The sequence below is a fragment of the Anser cygnoides genome, chromosome 2 (assembly GCF_040182565.1).
Source record: "Anser cygnoides isolate HZ-2024a breed goose chromosome 2, Taihu_goose_T2T_genome, whole genome shotgun sequence".
Classification (NCBI taxonomy): Eukaryota; Metazoa; Chordata; class Aves; order Anseriformes; family Anatidae; genus Anser; species Anser cygnoides.
In genome coordinates, this window is record NC_089874.1 from 134070850 (window position 1) to 134093198 (window position 22349).

A 22349-nucleotide genomic window follows, 5' to 3' on the forward strand; every position below is an offset into this window, starting at 1 on the left:
AAAATTAAACACCCTGCTATTTTATTATTATTTATAATTTATATGGTATCAAAGGTGTCCATAAAGCTTTGCAAACATGTGGAAGGATATGCAGAAGCTAACAGTCTAATTTAAACAGATACAACACTATAAATAATCAAGTATACAGGCAAAGCCGAAGAGGGAAGCTTTGATGGTAGCTGTTGGATGTGACATGAATCCTCAAGTCTGAATGCATTCATGGGCTATCCACATTCAATCTGTCTTCTCCTAGGTGGTACTGAGAGGTCAGCTTCTACGTTTCAATGGCCTAGGAAATCAGCTACTGTCATTGACTAGTTATGTTTTCAGACAAACATTTTTCTGCTCTCTCCTATTTTACTTGTCATTTGGAAAAGCTCCTTATAAATATAAGTAAAGTTCTCCTTTAAATGCCTCTTTAAATGTTACCTGCCCTGAAAAACAGTTAAAAAATGTTTCTGTTTCTATGATAAGACTTTCGCTTACAATGTTGAGATCAGATGTCTTTTTTGGTATCTATTGTTTTTTTTCTTTCAATCTTATGATTGAATTCTGAAGACAGGCACTATAATTTTGTTATGTACTTGTCCAGAAATTCTTTGTTCCATGCATGCCTGGAATTTGATGCAAAGAAAATATGAAAAATAAATAGATCTTATTATAACTGCCAGTGAGTTTTAAGGATGAAACATATAGAAAAAGAGAAAGGAAAAAAAAAAAAAAAGGACAGAACCACAAAGTAGTGATCCACTAAAATTCTAATTATTAGAAGGAATACAGTTTTATTCCAAAATATCACTCATGCATTGCAGGCAATCTCCTTACAATCTTCCGAGTCTCTCTCCCCTGTCTGCTTTCTCTCTGCCCATTTAGGTTGAGCATACGTATCCAGTGTAGGTGCTGACCTGAAAAGCAAGGTATGCTTTTAGCTGCCACAGAAAGAAGCTTTAGCTTCTTTATCTTCTTTATCTTTAGCTGCTACAGAAAGAAGCCAGACACAGATTTTTAGAGCCAGCTCTCTTTCATGTCTTCATGAATGACTTGGATACATGACTTGAATGCATATGTAAATTTGCAAATGATACTAAATTAGGAAGAGCTGTGGAATCCCCCTGAGGGTGGAGAGGCCTTGCAGAGAGATCTTGACAAATGAGAGGTCTGGGCAATCACCAGCTATATGAAATTTAACAAGAGCAAGTGGTGGATTCTGCAGCTGGGATGAGGGCAACACTGCATCTATGTACAGATTGAAGGATGAGTGGCTGGAGAGCAGCCTTGTAGAAACAGATCTGGGGGTTCTGGTTGACAGCAAGTTGAATATGAGTCCACAGTGTGCCCTGGCAGCTGAAGGGGCTAACTGTACCCTGGTGTTCATCAGGCACAGGTGCTGTCTGGTTGAGGGAAATGATCGTCCTGCTCTGCTTTGCGCTGGTGCAGCCTCACCTCAAGTGCTGTGTGTAGTTTTGGGCACAACAGTATAAGAAGGACATAAAACTAATAGAGAGCCTCCAAAGGAGGGCTACAAAGATGGTGAAGGCTTGAGAGGGGAAGGTGAGTGAAGGGTGGCTGAGGTCACTTGGATTGTTCAGAGCAGAGCAGGCTGAGGGGAGGTTTCATGCCGGCCTGCAGCTCCCTCATGAGGGGGAGCAGAGGGGCAGGTGCTGAGCTCTGCTGTCTGGTGACCAGTAACAGGACCTGAGGGAAAGGCATGGAGCTGTGACAGAGGAGGTTCCGACTGGTTGTGAGGAAAAGGTTTTTCACCAAGGGTGTGTTTGGGCACTGGAACAGGGTCCCCAGTGAAGTGGGCATGGTACCAGGCCAGCAGGAGTTCAAGAAGTGTTTGGACAATGCTGTCAGACATATGGCTTGATTTTTGTATGGTCCTCTGTGGAACCAGGAGTTGGAATTGGTGGATGACCCTTGTGAGTCCCTTCCAACTCAGGATAACCTCTGATTCTAGCCTCTTTGTATCCATTATATCATACTATAAAATCTCAATTTTTTCTAAAAAAATTAATTTAATTTTATTTATTTATTTTTTAATCTCAGGCCTGTAATTCATAGTTGCATATGAAAGAGTTAAGTCTTAGCCTAACTGCATGTGTAGAAGGGGCAGATTCTGCAACTCATACAGTGCTGTATCAAACTCCAGTGTAAGGAGAAAGAGGTAGGAGCAGAGCCATGCAGAGCTAAGGAGTGGTCTGGAGCTTACAAGTGAAGAACATGACACAGATTGGAGGAAAAGGGACATCCTCTTTTGCTTAGACCTTTTCTGGAGTCTTGAGATGCAGAGTCTGGAAAGAGGAAATGTGATGATCAAGAATTTGGACAAGGAGTAAGGTGGCTACATATAAGAGAGGAATTCTCTGCTTACAAGAGGTAGATAGGACTTTTAAGATATGTCACACAAAAGACAGAGATAAATTTTAGACCTACTTGGGGTCGTTACCCTAAGGAGTCAAAGGATGTGGAGGTAGTAAAGGAAGATAGTCATGGGAAGAGAAAAAAGGAAGAAGAGGATGTGATACTAATGACTCTGTGTTTTTCTCACTTAAAAAATGCCCAGAAAAGTATAATTTGGCAAGTTGCATATGAAATTATACACTTCACTTGTAAGAGAGAAGCATCAATGTATTCATTGATATTATGTAGTGATCGAACAAAGCTTAATCATAAACGAGATAGTGACTTAACAAGATTTGAGATGGCAAGGTACACTTGTTTATTTACTGAATAGAGGACAGGGTAAGTAAAATGTGTCGGGGAGAACCTCCATTGAGTCATGGGGTTCAGAGTAGACCCCTTGCTTTTTAAACTGCTAAACCAAAGAGGAAAGGAACTTACGTGCAGCTGAATCACTCCTAGTCCTAGACTTGGTCAGTGGTTTATGTCTAAAGGTTTATATCATAGAATCATTAGGGTTGGAAAAGACCTCCAAGATCATCTGGTTCAACCATCACCTTACTACCAATGTCACTAAACCATGTCCCTAAGCACCACATCCAACCTTTCCTTAAACACCCCCAGGGACGGTGACTCCACCACCTCCCTGGGCAACCCGTTCCAATGCCTGACTACTCTTTCTGAGAAGAAATGTCTCCTAATTTCCAACCTAAATCTCCCCTGGCACACCTTGAGGCCATATCCTCTACTCCTATCACTAGTTATCTGCGAGAAGAGGCTGACCCCCAGCTCCCCACACCTTCCTTTCAGATAGTTGCAATTGATCTAAGATATAATCTTAGTGAAGCTTACAAAGTTTAGCAAGCTATTAACCACGTACTGAGGTTTTGTTCTGGCAAGGAATCTGTTGTGAACAGTAAGGGATTTCTGCAGCAGGCATGACCTTGAGAGGTGTCCCTACTCAAGGGGAGATGTTGGTGTGCCACCAGATGCCATGCAGAATTGCTCCGAGGGCTCTTGGACTGCTAGTTATTTATAGGATAAGAGGATGGACTAATAGTCATATTACTTTTTGGTGCATGCTCCATTGGCCCTCAGCTGCTGAGCAAGATGTCTGTTTCTCCAGAACCTAGTTTGAGCTGATATTGTGGTCACTATCTGCCTGAGCAACGTCTCAGTTTAGCCAGTGTGCTGGTCAGACATGTGGTTTGATTTTTGAGTGGTCCTGTGTGGAGCCAGGAGTTGAACTTGATGATCCTTGTGGGTCCCTTCCAACTCAGGATATTCCATGATTCCACTGTCTGCCTGAGCAAGGCCTCAGGTGCAATGGCCAGTGTTTGAGCAAGGCAACAGACTGAAGGCGGGGAAGGCAGAGCACACCACCACGTGGCACTACAGAGTTGCTAGGTTTTGAGTTTCCCTGAGACATTTTAATTACATATGCTCCTTTAAAGTACCATTCCTGAAAGCAAGCTATAGATGATCCTAAAATACGGGTTCCCTTCAAAGATGGCTCTGAATCCCACAGATTTCCTACTCGTGTTCAAAAGAAAATGTTGGGTAAACTTCTACTTGTCTATATCTGCAGACACTGCATCCTGTTAAATAATAGAGGTGTTTTCTTTTGTATTAAGAGAAAATGTATGAATTTCCTTGTTTAATACCTTACTCCTGGGTTACCGGGAGTCTGACTAGTTATCTCATCATAAAATGGCTTTGAGAAGTCAAGAAAGATATCTGAGAGTCACCAGAACAGAAACTATGGCTACAGGAGATGGACTGAAAGAAGACAAATTATAATATGTTCTTTCTTGAATGTAGTCCTAACCTACACACTGCATGCAACAAATCCTGCCTGCCTGCAGCTTGCATCTGACAGGCCTAAGGCGGTACTTCCAGAAAGGGCTTAAAGAACTGGCTGCACTTCCTCTACCTCTGTCAGAAATGTGTCTTCCTTAGTGACAATTACATGAAGAGCTCATACATTCTGCTTTATGATCTCACTGTGCTATTGCAGCCTTTGGGAAGGGTTGTGGTACAGTGTAAATCCTGGCTGATACTTGGTGTTGGGGTGAGGCTAGGGTAGGAAGAATGAGAAGATGGAAAAAGTTTTTTTTTTTTTTTTTTTTTTTGGGGGGGGGTTAAAACTATAGGAAAAGCAGATCTTTCTAAGGGCGTATTTAAAATTCTGAAAGCATATGTATTTCTCTCCACAAGCACAGCTCAAAGTAACATGGCAATTTATTTCATTTAACTTGCACATTTTATTCTAATTATTTCTTGTGGATCTGCTAGTACTCTTGGGTTTCTAGTGCTCTGGTGTCTAGTTTTCTGTCATCCTAAGTACACACAACTTCAGTGGCTCACAAGAAAGTACCTCATTGATGTTTAAGCGTCTGGCAAGCATTTACATACATCTTTGTGGCTTTACTCTCCACTGCTACTTCTTTGTTTGTCATATTGATTTTGTATTTGCAGTCACCCATTGGCCTTGACTAGGATGAATGGTTATGTATTGTTTATGCTGCGGTAATGCCTCAGGGCAATGACAATTCAGTGAGAGAGCTGGACCCTGTACAAATGTCCAACTGGATGGATAAACTCTGAAAGAACAGTCTGCCAGAAAAACTGTCAGAACAGGTAAATAGGATGAGCTATCCTAACACAAACTAATGACAGGATAGAGTCCCATTGGTTTTATTATAATAAAGACAAAGTCAATGCTGACATAGTGAAGTGATGAGAGTTTAAGAAGATAATGATTTTAATTAACTTTATAAGGGAAAATAAGCTGAATTTTAACACTGCCTCATTAAAGAAGCACTGAACTACAAGGGAATGGCTGTATCACAGTGTCTTGTCCCTGGCTAGGTCTCCCCTCTGCCCCAGTCAAGACCTAACCTCTTTGGTTATCTCGTTAAGCAAAGGTCATAAACAATAAGATTTCTCTTTTAGTAAGTAGACATAAAATCACTGGAGATTTTTTTTTTTTTTTCTCTGAAGGAAGAAAATATCTCCATGAAACTTTTATGCATGTGGTTTTGGTCTTCTGGGTTGAATCACTGTGCCATGACTTTGAAGATCACTCCAGAATTCAGAGCTACTCACAGCAGCAAGTCATGGAGGTTTTGGAGCACAAGGTATGTGTTTTACTATTTCTCTGTGGCTTCTCTGCCTTCCTTTCCTCTTCAGGTTTGTCTGTAAAGAGAGAGTCTGTCTGGTCTTAGTTATATGAGAAGTCACCTTTTCTGCCCTGTGTAATACTGCAGCCACTGAGATTAGCTTGCCAAGGGAGCAGTCTCTGGACTGAAGCTTCTCAAAGCTGGCATCTGATCTTCACTTACACAACTGGCTTCCTCTGCTGATCAAACAGATTCCACGTCACATCAGTGTGCTTGAAAGCAAAGGGCTTTACTTAGTATCTGATGCTACATATGCTGTTGCTGAGTGTGTGTGGTTATGCATGCGTATGCCAATATTAGAAATGCATGTATATATCTATTATAATGTTGTGCCCTACTACAGTTGATATCAAGGCACAACTGAAGGACAAACTCTGTCTCAGCTGAGCAGGGTGAACAAACAGTCAAACCCTTTTGTGATGTTTTTGTTGTTGCCCCCTACAGCTCCCAGTGAACGTGGATCATAGCTAATGGAGGGAAGCACAGTTACCCCATCCGCTCTGAACAGCAGAGAGATGGTGTGGCCCACAGAGCTTGGTCCTGCTTGTGTAAGGGCCTCTGCCTTTTGCGGTTACTGCCAGCCTATATTTGGACATTTTTTTGAGGACTATTTACCAAAGACCAGAATTGCGAGAAAGAAATTCCCTTGCAGTGGACCGACCACCTTTTTTTCAGGCTATTTTGTGGAAGGAAAGTAAGTGTGGCCCTAAAATGTGCTATGAACGCTGAATAAAACAAGGGCAACCTGTATATATATATATATATATATTTTTACGTTCTCCATGTGTCACTAAGCTTTATCAAACTGCCCTCCTGCTTGTGGGTGAATCATTTGAGTGATTCACCCTTGTGGGTGAATCATTGATTATGAGACAGGACTTGCTCTGAATGTTATGCTGCATTTTACCATCATTTTGTTAGATTCCAAAATTAAAGACTGCCAGCTGGGGAAATCTAATTTCACCATTTACTTCAGATGTGTCCTTCATAGTTAGCTTAGTTGAAAAAACATTCAGGCTTGCCCTGGAGAACATACCTAGCAGTAAAACAGCTGCATAAAGCCTCGTAATGGTAGGAAACTCGCTGCTGTTTGTCCAATAGCTGCTGCTAGCATTACATTGACACATCTATGCTTTGGATGATAGGACCTACTAATAAGTGAACTTCTGACACTTTGTAAACAAGTACACATTTGACATTGCTATTTTCTTGCCTGGTTGGGCAAAATTTTTCTCTCATTAAATCATAGTAATTTTTACCAATGTGAAGATTTCTACATCTGGCTTTCAGGAATTTACCTGACCACCACATCTAGGTGTAGAAAATCAGTCATCACATCCAGATCACTTTTCTGCAACTGTCATTCCAAGGACATGTTCATTTCCCCAGTTAGATCATTTAAAAAAATAATACAATAATTTCTATTTATTGAAAAGTAATAGATGTAGAAAAATATGTACACTGTTGCTCTATGTTCTGAAACCTAAATTGCCTAGAGCTGCCCTGATTTCAAGCTTATGAGTCATCTAAGCTCAAGCTGTAGAAATTCCAGAGGGCATGTTGTTAAATAATGCATGAGTGATGTAATTTCACTGTGTATCTCATTAGCAAAATGCTACAGGAAAGAATTAGGGAGAAGAATCTAAAACTATTCTGGTCCTATCTCTGTACTCCTTTTTAAATTTTGTTTTATTTGTTACATACAAAGGGTTAATTTGAATGATAGGTTATTTTGATTATCCTAAAGTGATAGGATAACAAATCTGGGTTAAATTAGGTGACAGTGACAGTTGCTTTCTTGTTAGCGATGAGAAAAATTCTGAGAATCCTTTCTGTTTTGAGCTCTAATTCTGAATCTGTCTTACACTTTCTTCTTTCTCAGTGTGGGTATGTATGTGTGAACATGTGTATCCAGTATATATACAATTATGTATGTATATAAAGACCAGGAGACTACATGTGTTTTCCACAAAAACAAAACAAAAGGATTACCTCTTGGTCTCAAAGTTATCAAAACCTTTTTTATTAGCTCTAACACTGTATATTATTCTAGAAAGCAATCAGGTTATGCAAATAATAATCTTCTTTTATCTGGAGGTATGCATCTATAATTAAGAATGTCAGTCACCTTATCTTGTAAACAGTCTGTTCTTAGTACACAATACGAGATCTGGTGCAGATGTGTCTGTGTATGCAGAGAGCCAATATATCATTTTTGCTGCATCTAAAGCCTGCAATTTCATGCTTAGCACTTGGCATTGTAACCATGGTTATCTTCAGTTAGATGCAGAATACAGAGGCTTCAGCAGATTTTTATTTTTTTATTTTTTTTTTTACTTAGACCTACAGCAATCAAAACACATAAAGAGATCAGCATTCCAAATATAAATGCATAGATAGAATGTGGTGAAGGCAACAGTATTATCTATTATATGACACGCGATATTTAGACTTTATTGCAGGTGCTTTTCCTGAAATTTCTTTAAAAACAAGGGGACTACTAAGTCATGCATAAGAGAAATGGACCTCTTTTCTTGAATGTTTTCCTTGTACAAAGAGTAGAAGCTGAAAGGCTGATATTTCTATTAGCACAAGGTTAAAGGACACATTATCACACGTTCAAAGGATTGGCTATTTTATTTTTAATTTTATCTCCAAAACATCTAGCACACTATTTCTAAATTTTTGGAAAGTAATAGAGGTTCACAGTTTTGATATTAGCCTAGATTTCTCTACATATTTTATGAGGCTCCATATGGCAGCGTTTGTTGAACAGAAAGAGTTTACAGCAGAATAAATGAAGCAGATGACCAGTGCATCTTTACATGTTGAAAAAAAATTTATTACAGACTTTCTGAGGAGTGATTGTGACTCCTTTTTTATGAATACTGAGTAGTTATATGCACAGTCGTAAAGTTTTGGCTGTTCAAGAGCAAACAGTTTTCTGTAAACTTGTTTTTCTGTGAAAAAGTGTAATATTGTTGGTCCTAGAAAAACTGTCTCTATAAATCGCAGAAAGTTTATACAGGCTTGACTGGGCTGGTTTTTTTTTTTTTTTCATTAGAAGTCACTAGGTACTGTGCTGCAGAGAGTATACGTGTGCTATGCAGCAGCTAGAGGATATTGTTTGTCAGGAACAGCACAGAGCCAAACTTGGTTGAACCCTCAAAGCCTCCCAGGCAGCTCTGCTGCAGAAGATTCTTTGTTCAGAGAATCCTTCCAAAGCAAAATTGGATTATCCTCTTAAATGACAATATCTACTGTAAGGAAGAAGGGTGGGTTGAGCGTTAGCTCAACCTTTCAAACAAAAACACTTACTTCGTATCTGTTATTTTTATTCATTTGCTGGGGCACTGACCTGGTAAATGGAGGTTGCTCTGAAAATTGTACTTAATAACTGCTGCTGTTATTCACCAAACCCTATACTGGATGAGTGCCCTACTATGGCAGTCTACTTGGGCTTGCTCAGCTCCAGCATCTGCTGTTAAAAACATCTCCCTCAAGCCAAGGGTAAATTCCAGAAGCACTTGGGACCCTTGGTTTCATTCTGCTGCTGAGCTTGTGCAGAGAGATGGAGAGTATGTGCTGTCTCCCAACAAATGAAGGTTCTTGTCAGCGTTCAAAACAGCTGCCATTGTGGCACACAGTCTTTACAGCTCTAAGGAGGCAGAGTGTTGTGTGGGGAAGGGCTGCAGCATTGGAGGAGACATGGAAAGGCATTAGTGTAGCTGGGGCTGACTCACATGCAAGCAACCATGGATAAAAAATCAGTGAGTACTTCACTGGAGGCTAATATCAAAGAGTAGCAGCGGTGTCTGAAAGGCAAATGTGACACTTATTTAAAAGCCCTGTTTAAAGAAACCAGGCAGAGTATTGTGCTTCTTCAGGGTTTTTCTTAGGGCTGAATGCTGGGGGTCAGAGTTTGAATTTAATGCAGTACCAAGAGAAACAAGTAGCTATGCCAGCTGTGGAAGACAGGTTTTCTGCCACATCTTGGTCAAGGACAAAAGTCTATAGAGAAATAGGGAATTCTTTTCAAGTTTGAATACTTTTCTTTTAAATGTGGTGAATCCTGTGAGTCCAGCCTCATCATGTATTTCCAGAGGTGGGTCTGTTATTTGTACAATGGTACAAAAGCCAAGGGCTGCTTTCACGCTGAATTCTTAATGCTAAACAGTGCAGTGATGCAGTAGCAAAACACTGATCCTTTCTACAAAGAACCTACAGACCTGAGACAGAATATGACAGAAGACCTCACAAAAAGAAGAAAGCACAATGAGGGAGGGGGGAAGGAGAGAGAAGGAAAAAAGGAAGGTTTCTATGAAGAGCATGAAGGAAATATTGAGGATTCTACAAAGATGAAATTTTCATCATTCATTTTGTAAACAACGTGGATTGCGCTGTCAAGACTCTGGTTACCCATAATGAGGGCAAACTATTATAACTGTTTTATCTGATTTTAAAATTTAAGCCATGTAGGATTTTCATTATAAAATCTAAAGTTATGCAAAACTCATTAGATTTTAAATTAGCAAAAAATTACACATTATATCTTCAGCCCAATGGAGAGCCAAACCCTCAAATTTTGTGTTAGATTAAGGTAACACTTGGTGAAATTTTATAGTGAACCAGGTCTGGGCTGTGCTTTTTCTTTCAAATACAAATGAAATCAGTTATAATTACTTTCATGCAGCCTGTCTGCAGTGGCAAGGCTGTATTGGCACTTTTAAATGAATTTTGCCTTGAATTTTTAGATTTATCTGAATATAAAATTCAAAGCATAGCTCTGAGTATGTGAGATCAAATAAATCAAAAGCCAAAAGACTTCATGAATCCCCGCAACATGAAATAACTGAGTTTTGTACAGATCTGCTTACTACCTAAAAATAGTTTAGTCTTATCTCTATACAGAATCTCCTGTGATAGCATAAGGAGTGATAAAAACCCAACAGATACCTGAGAAACTAAGTCAGTGGCTTGAAAAGAAAGCAAGGGAAAAAAAGATACTCACTGTGATGTGAACTTTGTCCCTCTTTCAAATGGCATTTAAGTGCAGTGGCTGTGGTATTTTCTGTAAATGGATTATCATGCAGACTCTGTATGTGTGCCATCTGTGAGTGTTGTATGCTCTATTCAGTATAGCAGACGAGACTTTTCTTCCTTTAAAAAGAGAGAATAAAAAGACTTATGGAGATATGGTAGAACAAGAACAACAAAAAAAAGTGAACGAGCAATGTTTATGGTACTAATTTTAATAATAGCTCTCTTCCATAGACAGTATTGAAGCTGCTGCTTCTTGAAATATCCTAAGTTCCCCGTGAATCCAATGCAGTTGCTATCAAAATCTTTAACTTTTTCTCTGCTAGGTAAGATGTTGTTGTAAAGCTGTTGTTGTAAAGCTGTTGTTACTTACATAGAAACTGAAATAATGCTTGCAAACAGGTGAGACGTGATCACATGCCCGAAGGGGGTGCAGCCTGGATAGACCACATAGAGGAGAGAGGAAAGTAGGTTACGAAGGAAAAAAAAGGACGAGTTTGATAGCCAAGTTCTCATCTCCAAATTCAAGAAATGCTTCTCTTTCTTCAAGTCAATCTCTTTCATCCCTTTTATTAGTTCTCTGAATATATTTTAGTTGTCCCATTTAATTTTTATTTTCCATTTTGGCCCAGTTTGGCCAATTTTTAGACACTTGTTGAGCTTTAAACCAGCTGACTGTAGTCATGCTTAAAGTTAAGCCTGTGTGCATATTTGCAGGGTGAGAACCTTTTTTTCAGATATTCATCTTTTTAGTTTTTCTTTTACAGACAGTTTAACTGCTTTCTCGGTAATTGTGATAAGAAAAAATGTCTAATTATTTTTTTTCAGTATTGACCAATTCCCACTTCTGTTTTGACTTCTCTTTTCTCTTCTTTCTTCTACCTTCTAAAGCTTTTCATATGTATTTTTTTAGGATGTTTATTGTTACTCTGGACAGACTTTTTTTTTTTTTTTTAAATTATGAATAAAATGTCCCAAAGCATATTCCAAGTGAGGCATAAGCACTTTTTATTTAATATTGTTCTCTGTTGTGTTTTCAATCTTTTCTACTTCTTTAACACCAGGGAATTTTTAGTGCTCTGCTAGACTTTCAAGTAATCAATGGCTTTATTAACTAGTCTGCAGTGACAGGAAAATCTTTGCCAGTCAACAAGCAGACTGTACTTTTAGCTCTTTCTTACAAAATTCTGTACACTACAACTGGACCTTACTTCCAGAGTTACTGATAACCACAAAATGAGCAATCCTACATTCATTATCAGCCAGTCTGGAAATTCATATATAAATCATCTCAGGACTTAGGTCTTTACTTGCATTGCAACTAATGAGATGAAAGATATTTCAAGGACTCTAAATAGCTTTTAAAAGGTTCAAAAATACTTATTGGAGGGAGGGTATATACAGCTGTATAATCCACTGGGAAACATACAAAACAGATTTTCATCCTTAGTTACATTGTCATCTCAAATTTGCATGTGAAGTGAGGCATTTTAATGCTTGCCTTATGTTTTAAACCACGAGAAGTTAAAGCCACAAAGCAATGTGATATGTGACAAAGTCTTCAGACAGTTTTCTGTTTTCCTGTTTATATTGAAAACTAGCCAAAGACATTTCCTGTGGAAAAGCAATAATCATAATTTAGGATTTATGGTTTTATGACCAGCTGAAAAATTTTGTTAATGTAGACAGACTGCTAATTGTCCAGTGTTTTAGGCCTTGATCCTTATTGCTACGGTAGTCCTTTTACTGTAACATTAAATCAATTCATTTTTCTTCATGCAATTATAATTCTTTTAGACCACTATAGGTCTTCAGAGTACTGTTCAGATAACTGTATTTTTTGTTTATAACTAAAGAATTCCTGACTGGTTTTAAATGCAAAAGGCAGCACTAATGAAATGTTGAGGGTACATCACAAAACACTACTCACTGATACAGGGTGGAGAGGTAAGCAGAGAAAGCTCAGGCAAAGGGTAGGGCCTCCCTGAGCATGGCAGCTTGTGCCATGGCACTGGAGCCTGCAAATCTTGGAATGACATGGGACGCAACACTACTACACATATATCACTGCTGTTCAGTGGTGCTAAATGGAGTACTCCCATGCTATTTTTTTCTTTTTTTTTTCTTTTTTTTTCTTTTTTTTTTCTTTTTTCTTTTTGTAGTTGTTGATGTGCTCTTAGAAATGAAACTTAATGGGAAAAGGAAGATTTACTGTAAAATGGAAATCTGTTTTCCCAACAGTTATGCTTGACATAATTCAAATTCTAGTGAGATGTCACCTGTTCTCAGTTATCGTCTTATAGTTATGCATCTTGGAAAGAGGTGGCTCACTATACAATATTTTTGCATTATAACTTCTCTGAAAATCTTCATAAATCCAACTCTACTTCTACCTGTAAATTTAAGGAGGTGGAGGACAAATGAGTGGTCAATCTAGCACAGCCAGATGAAAGAGTAGGAACGGTACTTTCTTATTTCTATAAGAAAATAGAAACATCCTGACTTGACCAGCCAGCAATGGGGTGAATGTTTCAAATATTTTTTTTCTTTTCCTTTTTTTTTTTTCCCCCTTCATTTCTGGAGGCAGAAAAGAGGCAAATGAATTCTGCAAGGGGTGAATACTGAGTAGCTCTATTGCCTTTGCTCAAAATTGCTTTGCAAGTGGGTACTTTAAGTATATAATCTTTTACTAAAGGGATTAACTAGCATAACTAGTTTATGATTGCCTAATGCTGCAAACTATGTGAAAGTAAAAATATGAAGCAATGGGACATATGGAAAAAGCATTCAGACAATTTTAACTAGCACTAGCTAGGATTAACTCCTATACCACATGGTTAACCTCTGGGATGGTAAAGAGGGCTTAGTGAAGGCAAACAAATATTAGCAGGAAAAAGTATTTTTGTCTGACTTTATAGGTGGAGAACTAAAACAGTGGAAAATGACCATCACATCCTCCTGAAAGAATGCTAAAAGCCTTTCTCAGGGAATGTGGTGATTGGACAAAGGGTATTAATTTTAAAGTAAAAAAGGTTAGATTTAGATTAGACATTAGGAAGAAATTCTTTACTATGAAAGTGGTGAGGCACTGGCACAGGTTGCCCGGAGAAGCTGTGGGTGCTCCATCCCTGGAAGTGTTTAAGGTCAGATTGGATGGGGCTTTGGCAACCTGGTCATCTAGTGAAAGATGCCAACACCATGGCAGGGGGGATGGACTAGGTTGTCTTTAAAGTTCCCTTCCAACCAAAACCATTCTATGATGTTTTGCAGATGTGTGCAGTAGATGTTTGAACCGTGTAACTGATAGAGAAACAGTACTAAGGTTTACCTTGAAGCTTGCAGCCACTAATCTACAAACCTGATCAGACAATTTCGTCAAGATCGTGCAAAATAAATGTAGAAAACCCAGGAAATGATTTCCACTGTCTTGAGTCTCAAGGTGGCCAGCATAAGACATTGTTTTTCCATTTCTGAGACTTTTCTGATAAAAGGGAAAGATGATAATTCTTTTTTTTTTTCTTCTTTTTTTTTTTCCCTGTCTTTATGAAATTGAGCTAATTCTTAGTCAAGGGCACTTATATGCCAGAAGTAGATATTATTTTCGGAATAAGTATGTGTTTTAAAAGGAAATGAGGAGCAGCCATGCCAAAATACCTTGAGCAAAACAAGCGGTTTAAACTATGGTGCTGAGCCACTTACTGATTTATTGCTAAGAGGAGCAAGGGAGAGCCTGGAAATACCTATTAGTAAAACAACCACTTTGCTAGCTTGGGGAAACAAATTAACTTAAAGATGATGCTATATTGGATATTGAAAGTGAATGTAATATGCAAATACTAGTTATTTAAGTCCTCAGAGCCCTTTCTAAATGGTATAATAAATACCATTAGGTACTATGTTATCACAACTTCTGATTCTAAGCTCTTATATGTCAGAGTGAGATAGCTTATTTTCTAGTAGAAATGTATTAGTGCCTATGAACCTGTGCTGGATAGTAGCAACACCTTTCCAGTTCTGCAGTAGTTAATAAAATAATAAGTTTGGATGTTGATTTGAAATTAATCACAGGAAGATTGCACTGCTTAATTACATTCTTGTGAGGATGTAGATACACCAGGATAAAGGTGCTATCTTAGCGTATCTATCCCCCCGCAGGGAAGGAGAACACACTGTTCTCCAGTACACACACACACAGATGTAGTGCAGCTGTGCCCACACTAAGGAAGGCAGTAGCATAAATGTTTCAGTAGGAAATGACATTCCTAGTAGAAATAGTACTGGTACAACCACTGCATGTATACCATACCCTGTGGACAGCAGCTTATTCCTCATTCCAGTGATAATAGCATTAATAACAGTGGAGTACTTTGGAACTAACCTGGAATATGAATATCATTTTGAAGAACATGCACCTCACGGTCTGAAGATAATCTGCAACAAGATGATCAGGACAAATGGCCATGTTAACAGGGACGTAAGCAATTGCAGTGGATAAAAATGGATATATATCTTCCCTGTTCGTGATCATTACGTCAGTCAGAGATATACTAACTTACAGTATCAATGAGATATTTCTAAAATTATCAATCTTTACCATGAATCTAAGTGTTCTGCTGGATCCATAATATATATTTTTTTTTAATCTTTAATTTTATTTATTTTGAAGTCATATTTGTTAAGGCTTTGATGCTTTTATTCTCATTCTGAAACTCCACATAAAAGGTATGCAGGATATTTACCCCATTTTAGAGATGAGGAAGAGAATCAGAGCGGTACCTTCCAACATGCTTTTGCTATTTTATATATTTTAATTCAAGTTATCCCTTATACTTTTCCTTTCCAAAGAAAACAATCCCAGTCTTTTCAGTCTTTCTTCAGAGAAGTTGCTTTTGTATTTGTGTGTCCTTAACCATTACTATTATTCTTCAAATCCACTTTTATTCTACTATGCTCAGTCTTTTTGGATGGTACTGAGTAAAGTTCTTCTGATGAGTCTGCAACTCTGAAATGGTTACTGATACTGTGACTTTGCCTGCAATGTTTTCTGTTCTGTTCTATTCATCTGAGAACTCACCTTTCTGAAATATGATTTCCTATTAAATGTGCGTCTCTCATGGACTAGCAACTGAGTCAACCATTTCCTGAACTGGTCCTGTTAATTTAAAACAAAAAGTGCAAAAGTAATTCACCTTCCCCCTCCAATTGCCAAGAGTGTCTATATCCCCGGAAATCACTATGCTGAGAAGACTCCTTGAACTTGAAAAGATAGCAGATAGGCTGGTTATGGCAATTGCCTATCATCCTTTGTGATACAGCAGCCAGAGTCTGTACTTAACACTAATAGCAATGAAGAAAGTACAAGCGGTCTAACACTCATTCCAGTTAACTACACAGCTGCTGGAGGTGAAATGGTCCACTGAGGTCAAAAAAGACCCTGTTGGTGCACACAGTGATCTCACAAAGGTGTTTGGGATTGAGTGGCTGTAATTTCCTTGTTTTCTGAAGGATCCTCTCAGTTTTCACTGAGAGAAAGTAAATGCCTCACAAATTCTGTTAATTGAGTCTCTTATATTTTGTTCTGTGAATAAGATCCTCAAAGAATAAATACTTGCAGAAATCTATCTCCAAATTCCCATTATTGTTTGAAAGATGACTCAGAATTTTTCCTGTTCATTTCCTCTGTGGTGCGTTTTGCTAAGTGTGACATGGGTTAACATAGCTTAAATGCTGCAGTCTGGAATTATTCAAAATTAAGAACAAAGAATCCTTTTCTCTGGCTTAGGGTAGAGATAGAAAGCTTTAAATATTGAGCCAAACCTGAGTTTAATGACAACATTAGTGAACTGTTATCTATTCACGTTAGTTTTTTTTTCTTTTTTTTCTTTTTTTTTCTATTAACTATAAACTAAGCCGTAGCAATGATTACATTAGTTGCTTACCTTTCAGGTAAGTACATTTATCTTAGATGGAAATTCATGGTAGCTAATCTTAAAGATTTCAAGTACATCACTGGAATTTAGGTCACATCTTGAAAGAAAAATGAGTGTTAAACAAGAAGAGGAAATGACCCTTGCTCAGTAGCTTCTTCATCTGAAATTTCTAAAACTATGGAGGTTGTCTCCAGATGAGATACAATGAAAAGGTGATAAGTTCCTGAAAAAAAACACAATCAAACAACAGCAACAACAACAACAAAATCCACAACTGTTTCATAAGTGCTGTGGTAGAGCTGGAACTGAGAATTGACTGAAACTGAAAGCATATTGATATATATAACAGAGAAGTCTGTAGCTCAGTTTTACTAAGGCAGGTCATGCTTACTACATATTGGATGGGATGTGGACACATCCTATGGGGCCCCTTCCCATCACAGTGGAATTATCAACCTGCAAAGGCAGGACTGGGATTTAGAGAAATAATTCTGAACCAAAATTAGATGATTGTTCATGCTAAAAATTGCAAGTTTTTCAAGAGTAAGAGATAGGTAAATTGAGATGATATGACCTTGTAGCTTAGACAGAGCAAGACATATTGCAGCTGATGAGGTGTGAAGCACCTTACCTGGCCTCAACTGAGAGCAGAGATGACTCCACTTAGGCTTTTATTCTGCAGAGTACATAGTGTACATATATTGAAAAGCAGAGGAGCGTTGTTCTTAAAGGATGAATTAAAGGAGAACTAAAATAGAGAGTACTTGGGGTCTGGAGATTAGTAAAACAGATTTCAGTGGCGTCAGGAAATCTTAAAGATCTGGGAACATGGGCATTAGAGGTGGTGGTAAGACAGCTAAGGTAACTGCTGATCCCCTTCCAGTGACAGCTGCTGAATATACATGCTCTTTTCATGGGGTCTGATTGCTGGAAATGGGAAGAGTGAGTGAGCGAGTTCTTGAAGAAGTTAGGAATAAGACTGGGAGTCCTAAATTTAGTGCAGTCAAGCAACAGCCCAACTTCCCTAGGCTCCAAAGACAGTGGGAAAATTACATCAAAGCAAAACCAGGGGGAAGGGCTGTAGCAGATTAAGGGCAGCCCTTCATCAAACAGAAACAATTATGAAAGGGCTTGTGAGAAGGGTGTTTTTTTTTTTTTTTCCCCAAATAATTTATGATCTGAGTGACCCAGGTTAGTAAAATCTGATTAAACTGCAAATCTGTCACTAGCATTTCTCCAGGACATCTCGTACCTTATTTTCATGTAATCTCCTGTGTGGTTACAACTGCAGATATAGCTAAGGAAAATTGTAGAATGTTAATTCGTATATGTGTTTAGACCTGTAAAAACATTTGCTTATAGCTGTTAGCTTTTTGGTTTGTTTAAATTTGTTTATTTTTTCCTCACTCTTTTCTTTTATTATCATTTCTACCAGAAGCGCTGCCTAGTTGTGTTTTTTTTTTTTTTTTTTCCAGATTCTGTTGTGGTTTAACCCGGCTGGCAGCTAAACACCACACAGCCGTTCGCTCACCCTCCCCCCTCCCTCTCTGGGATGGGGGAGAGAAACGGGAAAGTGAAGCCTGTGAGTTGAGATAAAGACAGTTTATTAAGACAGGAAAATAATAATAACAATAATAATAATAATAGTGATAATGGTAATAGTATTAACAATAATAATGTGTAAGAAAACAAGTGATGCACAATGCAATTGCTCACCACCCGCTGACCGATGCCCAGCCTATTCCCGAGCAGCCGGCCCCCCCACCCCGGCCAGCCACCCCTATATATTGTTTAGCATGACGTCAGATGGTATGGAATACCCCTTTGGCCAGTTTGGGTCAGCTGTCCTGGGTCTGTCCCCTCCCAGCTCCTGCTGCACCCCTAGCCTGCTCGCTGGCAGGACAGAGCAAGAAGCCGAAAAGTCCTTGGCCTGGTGTAAACACTGCTCTGCAACAATTAAAACATCAGCATGTTATCAGCGCTCTTCTCATCCTAATCCAAAACATAGCACCCTACCAGCTACTATGAGCTACTTAACTCTGTCCTAACTGGAACCAGGACACTGTTAGCTTTTTGGTTTGTTTAAATTTGTTTATTTTTTCCTCACTCTTTTCTTTTATTATCATTTCTACCAGAAGCGCTGCCTAGTTGTGTTTTTTTTTTTTTTTTTTTTTCCAGATTCTTACTGCTTTACTGGGATCTTTTAAAGCTAATTGTTCTTATTTATTTATTTATTTATGCTGCTTTCATGGCAATAACATATTTTTTCCTGAAGTGAGGTGTGCATCAATGTATTTTTTTTTTCCCCTAACATTACTCCTTCTTTGGTAAATGGGTTATAAAAAAACCATAATTTTCGTTTCAGATGCCAGGAGCGAGTTGAAAAAGAAGGCTTTTTGCATACCCTGCTGCTCTGCCTGGGAGGTAAAAAGGGGTAATCTTTTTGCACACCACATGAAGCAGGTGATATTCTTTTGCTACCAGAAGGATCTGAAAACTTTGTGAAAATGGTGCTGTTTAATACTTTCCCATGGCAAAGGTTAGCTCCTACATGTGTGTGTTGGTTGAATAAAACATTTTCTTATTAAAGTGATATGCTTCAGAAGGATTTTGTAACTGATGAGAATGTAGGAAAAATACAGATTGCCACTGAATTTTTTAGTGACATGTCACAGCCCTAGCTGGCTGCTGCATATCACAAAATACAGAGAAGCATGCATAGTCTGTTCGAAGGTTGTTTATTTCAAAGGTGCAGACATTTAAAAGAGCTCTAAAGGGCATATTGTTATGCAGACTTTCAAGCATATTAAGTCTATTTGGAGAAATGTGATACAGATATATTGCTGGCAATGCACAAAGAGGTTATAGGCATGCTGTGTGCTAGACAATATGGAGTTTATAATATGGAAATAAAAATTGATTCCATGAATGCTTAATACTAATATATGCAGCCTTGCAGGACAGCTTTCTAAATTGAATTAAAAAATGCAGAATTTATTGCAACCATTTTGGACTTAGGGAAGCAACATGACCTTGTCATTTCTATACCCTCCTGATATGTATATGATAGGAAAAAGGAATTTCTCTTTCACTTCAGGAGCAGTTACTTATGGCTGTATTTCCTTCCTGACAAATAAAACTGAAATGGTAGAAGAAACCTTTTACCTGTGGGCACCTCATTCTTATTAATTCCTGCTATTTTTTGTCAGCATCAGAAAATATATTGTCAAAACTGTCACTAAAAATAAATTCAAGTGGAAGGTATTTAATTTCCCCCTGCCATACTGCTGACTTCATACATGTTCTCTGTCAATCAGAACAGGAGTCAAAATTCTCAATAAAGCAGAAGGAAACTTGCCACTTTTCTGATGTTAAAAATATATATATTTTTCCAAATTTTTTTTTTTTAAATTATTATTTCAAGGTCTGGATTCCAAATGTCAGATATGGAAAATTAAATTGATTAGATCAATTAAAAAAATTCTCAACAACTGTAATTTCAAAAATATTCTTAGAAATTTTGAATCAGCATAGCTTTGACATAAAATATATTTATGTACTGATTAGGCACTTAAGTTTTATTTTCTCACAGACTTCACCAATTTTGCTGAAGTAAATCCTAGAGTAAGAGAATAATACATGTACTTCCCTGAAACAAATTAATGTGTGTGGTAAATGAAGGTGAAAGCTGCTCTTGAATCACAAAGAAGAAATGTGGTTGAGAGCTCAGTGAATAAGGTAGATACAAGAAGGAGAACAAGAGCCAAATGAGCTAGGAAAACAAAAGACAGCATGGGTATCACAAGGCTCTTCCAAGTGATTCAGAAGTTGAAAGCCTTAAAACCTGTATGCAGAGAAATATGAGAACAAGAAGACACTACTTGCTTATTTTATTAGATAACCTATTTGAATTACACTTTTTTTTTTTTTTTTTTTTTTTAAAGCTAAAAAGAAAGCACCAACAACAAACCAATTGACCACCAACAAAAAATATGCCCAATAAAACCAGATACTGCCTATTTAGGAATTAGTGGAATAAAACAAGGGAAATCTTGCACTGACCATGAAAGTCACCATCTCAGCTCTGCTTCTTGAGATGTGATTTGGATTATGTCTGGTTTCTGGAATAGGACCAATCATGGGCTTGACATTAACATCATGGGGATGAGAGAAAGCTCCAGGGAGACCTCCTTGTGGCCTTTTCATACTTAAAGGGGTCTTATAAGAAAGATGGATAAGGACTATTTACCTAGGTAGACAATGATAGGACAAGGGGGAATGGTCTTAAACTAAAAGAGGATAAATTTAGACCAGACATTAGAAGGAAATTCTTCACTGAAAGGGTAGTGAAGCACTGGCAAAGGTTGCCCAGAGAAGCTGTGGATGCACCAACCCGGAGGTGTTCAAGGCCAGGCTGGATGGGGCCTTGGCCAACCTGATCTAGTGGGTGACATCCCTGCTTGTGGCAGGGGAGTTGGAGTTAGATGATCTTTAAGGTCTCTTCCAACCCCAGCCATTCTTTGATTCTATGATTCTAGGATTCTACAATTCTATGATTCTATGATTAAAGTGCTAACCCAGCTCAGGGACAATTTCTGACTTTCTGGAATGGCAATCACAGCATATCATAAGCAAGGTTTTATTGCTGTCAGAATCCACACTGGAAAAATAGATGCTTCATAGCATCTGCTGCTCCATAAAGAGAAGCAGAACGCAATTAAACATGCAGCATCTTGCACGCTATGTACAGTGTTAATCTAAGCAGGTAAATCAGCTCAGCATGGTTAACAGTGTAGAGGGCATACAGTATACACATAAATAATAAAAGCAAGAAGACATCCTTTTGCAGACAGTGAATAATAATCATCAAAATGGACTCTACAAGGACAGGTTACTGATGCAAAAAGAAAGCAACCATAAAGCACCTACATGCCCCAGAAAACCAAGAGAATGATTAGGGTGATTGTTCCTGCTTTCCTATTCCCAAACTTCCTAGGTATTAGTACTTCATAAAATAGTTCTTCAGCTATTTCCATATGATTAAATTTTTGGTTATCTCAGTGCAGCAGGATAATTGTATTCAGATCTGCATGAATTTCACATTGCTATCTCCTTTTAAATCTGTAATATATATAACCATTTGTTTTCCTTTTAAAACAACAGCAAATGGAATAAAACTGTTGTCATCTGCTCAGATTTGAATTGTATTGCTTGCTTTGGCAAGAGAAATTAAATTTTACTGAAAATTTAACAAATAACCAAAATGAAGCCACAATAGATTTTAATTTTTTTCCAGAGAGTTGAAAAAATCAACTACAACTTTGTGATACCATTTGTTTATAGAATTTATATGACAATGAAAAAACCTTGGAACTTGGAACTTTTCTGGAATAAGTTTTAAGCTTACAAAATGGTTATTTAATAAATTTTCTTAATAAATCTGCCAGGTCTGTTGACAAGGTTTCTGTTTTACTCAAGGGGGGAATAAGAAATCAGAAGGACAGGAACATTTCAAGGTATCAGTCCAAGGGCTACTGTTACTTCTGTGTAGTCCCAACAAAGCTAAAGCTGAGCTTCAGGTGTTCCCTTCATTTCTTCCCAGATATCTAGCCTAATGCCCTTTCTTATTTCCACTGTAGCAAAAGAAAAAACAGCAAAGAACTCATCATGCTGGCTTTAATTTTTAGAGAATTTCTTATAGATGAGGTACCAGATAAATCACATTCTGGACCTACAAGTTTGAGAGATGTCACATCATATTCACCCCTTCAGTTAAGGAGACACAGATGAGACA

At 38.1% G+C, this 22349-nt stretch overlaps 2 long non-coding RNA genes across 3 annotated transcripts; one reads left to right on the top strand and one right to left on the bottom strand.

Moving 5' to 3' along the window:
- Nucleotides 1–470: 470 nt before the first annotated feature.
- On the bottom strand, nucleotides 471–15992 carry LOC136790202 (uncharacterized). 2 transcript variants are annotated; one of them, XR_010829740.1, is made up of 4 exons: nucleotides 15700–15992; nucleotides 15004–15056; nucleotides 10597–10745; nucleotides 471–905 (listed from the first exon to the last, which is right to left on the bottom strand). It is a non-coding gene; the product is annotated as an uncharacterized lncRNA (long non-coding RNA). The 2 variants fall into 2 exon arrangements; XR_010829739.1 differs by having other exon boundaries at nucleotides 10597–11062.
- On the top strand, nucleotides 4313–6366 carry LOC106030654 (uncharacterized). Its single transcript, XR_001203863.3, has 4 exons — nucleotides 4313–4485; nucleotides 4882–5043; nucleotides 5407–5543; nucleotides 6030–6366. It is a non-coding gene; the product is annotated as an uncharacterized lncRNA (long non-coding RNA).
- Nucleotides 15993–22349: the final 6357 nt, after the last annotated feature.